Source organism: Cicer arietinum, chromosome 6, assembly GCF_000331145.2.
Source record: "Cicer arietinum cultivar CDC Frontier isolate Library 1 chromosome 6, Cicar.CDCFrontier_v2.0, whole genome shotgun sequence".
NCBI lineage: Eukaryota > Viridiplantae > Streptophyta > Magnoliopsida > Fabales > Fabaceae > Cicer > Cicer arietinum.
The window spans coordinates 32857148-32863776 of record NC_021165.2 but is presented as its reverse complement, the minus strand read 5'-3'; positions in this window follow the sequence as shown (position 1 = coordinate 32863776).

Genomic DNA, 6629 nt, shown 5'->3' with positions numbered 1-6629 from the left:
AGGGGACATTTAAAGAGGCGGTTGCGAGCGAAGATATTTCCGAATTTACTCACGGTGTTGTAATCGTACGTTAGAGCTAACGTTAAGGTAAGGGCTCCTTCCAAACTTTTAGTTTGCATCTAGGGCCTTATCTGTGGTTTTGTGGAAACGAATTGTGTTAGGATTGGAGTATTGTTTTGGGAAAAATGATTTTACCTCATCTATGTAAGATTTTGAATAAATGAAATTTATTATGTTGATTTGTGTTCATCGTATTTGGCATGTTCATACTTGATGTTTGTTGATTGATGTGTTTTGGTGTAAATCATGAATTGAATGTGAGAATTTGTTTGAGTTTGTTTTGTGTGGAATTTGAAAACCATTAAGTTAAATGAGTATTAAGAATGGGGAATCTCTTAATGTCTCGGTTACTTAATATATGTTTTTGAAAATCGTTTCAGTAAATGAGTATTAAGAATGGGGAATCTCTTAATGTCTCGGTTACTTAATATATGTTTTTGAAAATCGTTTCAGTAAATGAGTATTAAGAATGGGGAATCTCTTAATGTCTCGGTTACTTAATATATGTTTTTGAAAATCGTTTCAGTAAATGAGTATTAAGAATGGGGAATCTCTTAATGTCTCGGTTACTTAATATATGTTTTTGAAAATCGTTTCAGTAAATGAGTATTAAGAATGGGGAATCTCTTAATGTCTCGGTTACTTAATATATGTTTTTGAAAATCGTTTCAGTAAATGAGTATTAAGAATGGGGAATCTCTTAATGTCTCGGTTACTTAATATATGTTTTTGAAAATCGTTTCAGTAAATGAGTATTAAGAATGGGGAATCTCTTAATGTCTCGGTTACTTAATGTTTGTTTTTGAAAATCGTTTCAGTAAATGAGTATTAAGAATGGAGAATCTCTTAATGTCTCGTTTATTGAATGTTTTGTTTTGAAAACCGTTTAAGTTAACTGGGCGTTAAGAATGGGGAATCTCTTAATGTCTTGGTTACTTAATATTTGTTTTGAAAATCGTTAAGTTAACTGGGCGTTAAGAATGGGGAATCTCTTAATGTCTTGGTTACTTAATGTTTGTTTTTGAAAATCGTTTGTTAACTGGGCGTTAAGAATGGGGAATCTCTTAATGTCTCGTTTACTTAATATTTGTTTTGAAAACCGTTTAAGTTAACTGGGCGTTAAGAATGGGGAATCTCTTAATGTCTCGGTTACTTAATATTTGTTTTTGAAAATCGTTTAAGTTAAATGAGAATTAAGAATGGGGAATCTCTTAATGTCTCGGTTACTTAATATTTGTTTTTGAAAATCGTTTAAGTTAACTAGGCGTTAAGAATGGGGAATCTCTTAATGTCTCGGTTACTTAACATTTTGTTTTGAAAACCGTTTAAGTTAACTGGGCGTTAAGAATGGGGAATCTCTTAATGTCTCGGTTACTTAACATTTTGTTTTGAAAACCGTTTAAGTTAACTGGGCGTTAAGAATGGGGAATCTCTTAATGTCTCGGTTACTTAACATTTTGTTTTGAAAACCGTTTAAGTTAACTGGACGTTAAGGAGGGGGAACCTCTTAATGCCTCGGTTACTTAATATTTTGTTTTAAAGAAAAATCGTTTAAGTTAACTGGGCGTTAAGAATGGGGAATCTCTTAATGTCTCGGTTACTTAATATTTGTTTTTGAAAATCGTTTAAGTTAAATGAGAATTAAGAATGGGGAATCTCTTAATGTCTCGGTTACTTAACATTTTGTTTTGAAAACCGTTTAAGTTAACTGGACGTTAAGGAGGGGGAATCTCTTAATGTCTCGGTTACTTAATATTTGTTTTTGAAAATCGTTTAAGTTAAATGAGAATTAAGAATGGGGAATCTCTTAATGACTTATTTACTGAATGTTTTGTTTTGAAAATCGTTAAGTTAAATGAGAATTAAGAATGGGGAATCTCTTAATGACTTATTTACTGAATGTTTTGTTTTGAAAATCGTTAAGTTAAATGAGAATTAAGAATGGGGAATCTCTTAATGACTTATTTACTGAATGTTTTGTCTTGAAAATCGTTAAGTTAAATGAGAATTAAGAATGGGGAATCTCTTAATGACTTATTTACTGAATGTTTGTCTTGAAAATCGTTAAGTTAAATGAGAATTAAGAATGGGGAATCTCTTAATGACTTATTTACTGAATGTTTGTCTTGAAAATCGTTAAGTTAAATGAGAATTAAGAATGGGGAATCTCTTAATGACTTATTTACTGAATGTTTTGTCTTGAAAATCGTTAAGTTAAATGAGAATTAAGAATGGGGAATCTCTTAATGACTTATTTACTGAATGTTTTGTCTTGAAAATCGTTAAGTTAAATGAGAATTAAGAATGGGGAATCTCTTAATGACTTATTTACTGAATGTTTTGTCTTGAAAATCGTTAAGTTAAATGAGAATTAAGAATGGGGAATCTCTTAATGACTTATTTACTGAATGTTTTGTCTTGAAAATCGTTAAGTTAAATGAGAATTAAGAATGGGGAATCTCTTAATGACTTATTTACTGAATGTTTTGTTTTGAAAATCGTTAAGTTAAATGAGAATTAAGAATGGGGAATCTCTTAATGACTTATTTACTGAATGTTTTGTTTTGAAAATCGTTAAGTTAAATGAGAATTAAGAATGGGGAATCTCTTAATGACTTATTTACTGAATGTTTTGTTTTGAAAATCGTTAAGTTAAATGAGAATTAAGAATGGGGAATCTCTTAATGACTTATTTACTGAATGTTTTGTTTTGAAAATCGTTAAGTTAAATGAGAATTAAGAATGGGGAATCTCTTAATGACTTATTTACTGAATGTTTTGTTTTGAAAATCGTTAAGTTAAATGAGAATTAAGAATGGGGAATCTCTTAATGACTTATTTACTGAATGTTTTGTTTTGAAAATCGTTAAGTTAAATGAGAATTAAGAATGGGGAATCTCTTAATGACTTATTTACTGAATGTTTTGTTTTGAAAATCGTTAAGTTAAATGAGAATTAAGAATGGGGAATCTCTTAATGACTTATTTACTGAATGTTTTGTTTTGAAAATCGTTAAGTTAAATGAGAATTAAGAATGGGGAATCTCTTAATGACTTATTTACTGAATGTTTTGTTTTGTATTGTATTTATTTTAAAATGGAAGACTGTACCTATACTAATATTGTCAGTTTGACATCTTATTTGAATGGGTCCCATGTACCATTTGTTGTTGTGTAAATGCTTTGGATTTATATTTGGAGAAACTTTTCCGCTGCTTGTAAATTATAATGACTCAATTATTTATCGAAAGGCATTTTCTTGTTTATTTCTCTGTTTCAGTTTAATTTCTTTTAAAAAAAAAAAATACACCCTCGCTTAGAAAAACGAGGTGTTACACTAAACCATTCAAGTGTTGTAAATTGAAGAAAGTAGTGTACTTTCTTCAAGTGTTGTAAATTGAGGAAAGTGGTGTTCTTTCTTCAAGTTTTGTAAACTAAGATAGTGGTGTGCTATCTTCGGGTGATTGTTAGGAGTTTGTAACAAAGGTCCTAGGGTGAGACTTGTACTTATTCTAACAATAGTGAAAAATCTCTTGTGGTGTGCAAGATGACTGGATGTACCATTGGTCATAAGGGGAACCAGGATAATATCTTTTGTGTTCTTTATTTTTCTGTCATTTATCTTTTCCATACATTATCTTAAATCAGAAAAATCAAACATTAAATCTCTAAAAACAAGAAAATTTCTAAACACCTAATTCATCCCCACTCTTGCATATATATAAATGAGAACAAAAAAATTCCTTCAATAGGTCATATCTATATATTTTATTTACATAACTATAAATTAAATTAAAAGAAGAAAATACACTTATATATACACCATATGACATATTTTTCTTCTTTAGAAGGTTCACAAAAGAAAATGCACTTCATAATAATCAGTTAGCAACACATATTATCACTTCATATATCTAAAATACAGACATATATTTGATCTTACGTAACTTTGATAAATAAAATTTAATATCAATTCATATCCAACAAAAATATTTTGAAATTTTAAAATAATTACATTTAAAAGACTTCAAAACTATACCACTACACATAACTCATAAATAGAATTTAGGAGATGTATTTATATATATCTTGATTTAAATATAATTTTGTTTTCGTTTGACCATCTAACGTATATGCTCATTGTTATTTCATACAAGTTAAAATAATGAGGTAACATCAACGATGAAAGTTAGAACATAAATTTAGTTCTTTAGAAACTTACCATACCATTAATCCTTTTACGTTTTCTTCTCATGAAATGCCATCTTTATATTACACATCTCCTTAATGTATATTACTTGTGATGCCATTATAGAAAAGATCATACCACAAATCACACTAAATGAAATTTTATTACATTCACTTATAATTCATCAATACCATATTAATGGTAATTTTATCACCTTCACTTATAATTAACACCACATCAATGATAATGTGTAGCACACCAATTATCATAACCATACCATTGGTTATATAATCTATCATGTGCGATCTTTCATATTTTTGTTCAATAATTTATCTTTTGTTCAATGACATTTATGATCAATCTTTCAAAATATTATTAAAAGTTTTTATCAATTTTGCTACTTCATAACCATATTTGAGTAACATAAAAATATGTGTTTCTTTGAAATTAACAATAAGATCAAAGATATGTTATATATTTCAATTACGGTCTAAATGCGTAGTCTTTAGAAACTCAAACACAAATCTATAAATAATGACCATTGAAAATTGCACATTTTGCAATCCTACAAGATGTTTGATATTAAACTAATAGTTATTCAAGAACTATATCAAAATTTCTAGCGATGGCCATTAAAAGACATATTTTGAGCAATCCTATAAAACGCTTGAATGTTAGTTCTTCAAAAACTATATCACAATTATCTTCATCAACAATTATCAAAAGTAATTCATTCTTTCAGCAATCCTTCAAGGATGTTTTAATTTTAAATTTTTTTAGTTCTTCAAAAACTATATCACATATGGTTTTCATAAACAATGATAAAGAGAAATCATTATTTAAGCAATCCTTCAATAATGCTTTTAATATTAAATTCTTCTGAAATTTAACAAGAATAAACAAAGAAAAATATGTCAATTATACAAGATAAGATTTCTCAATAAAATTATATGCAAAAATAAAAGATTGACATGAAATAAAACTATAAAAGGAATAAAACTTTTAAGAAAAAATATAATCATGAGAAGAAGTAGATAATAATAAGAAATATTTTTAAAATAGAACTTTCAAGTTGATTATGTCATCACTCAAATAATAGAGACCGGTGCTCGTAATTATGAAATATACTATAAGAGAATAAAATAAAGATTGAGGAGATTGAAACTTCTTATATTATTCTTTTTTCAAGTGTGTGTTTACAAAATATGGTTAGTCTTATTTATAAGACACAAATAGGTAAAGATTAAAAGCTACCAATTCATTCATTCACTTATGGGAGTTAAGGGAATGAAAGTTATGGGAATATAGAAGACCAAGAAATGACATCCATTAACACATATTATTCATAACATAAAATAGTTTTACACACAAGTCGGATTGCCTTTAAACCTTACCATCAAATAGTGTTATTCACTTCGTTAACCATAATAGCTTAGTTTCATTTATTTTTTTATCTTTTGTTGCATTTTTTGGAACTACTTGAAAAGAACCAAGAAACAAGTAGGTAATAGGAAAAAATCATTCACTCCAATATGTGTATAATTTGTTTCCCTTGGTATCTTAGAATAGACCTCCAAGAACTTTCAAGAGAGTTATGCTAAAGTGACACCTTCTGAATTAACAACATTGAAGAAAAACAATAATCAAAGTTAAAGTTAAATTAGATACACGCACCTAAACACAAGTTGAATTTTAAAATACTTCTCATAAATCAATGATAAATGACTAATTGTTCAATTTTTTAATCCACCTGTGGGAATAATTCAAGTTTCACTTAAGAATCAAAGCTCTAATTATCGTCAGCTGGTTACAAAAAAAAAAAAATAGGATAAGAGGGAGAGAACTGCACCTCTTTCATGCATCATATTCATATGCATCTTTCACTTCAATGCTGATCCATGTAAAAAAGAATTGCTATCTTTGGTTCATTCCTATATAGGGTCCTATCAATATTACTTCTCCAAACTCAATTTTATCAAAGTCCCCTGTTACTCAAAGTGACTTTCTTTATATTTTCACATCCTCTTTCCATATTCATGGTTTGATATTCCTAGTTTGATCCCAACCAAACAACATATCAATCTCAAGTGGGAAATCGATTCTAGCTTGGGTTTGTTATGATTTTGCTCTAAGGGTTATCAGTGTCACTTTCTGCATCTTACAAACCCAATAACCAATCCTTATATGTTGTTGGGTTGGAGCTTTCAAGTTTGAACTAATTCTCTTTTTAACTCTTTAAAAGGACATTAACAACTTTTTGAGACTAATAAAGTTACCCAAAAAAAAATTGTTCACAAGAAATATTCGATTTAGGAAGAATTTTCATACTCTGAAGCTCTAGTGTTCTCTCAAGTAAACAAAACAGACACAAGAAACTCGTG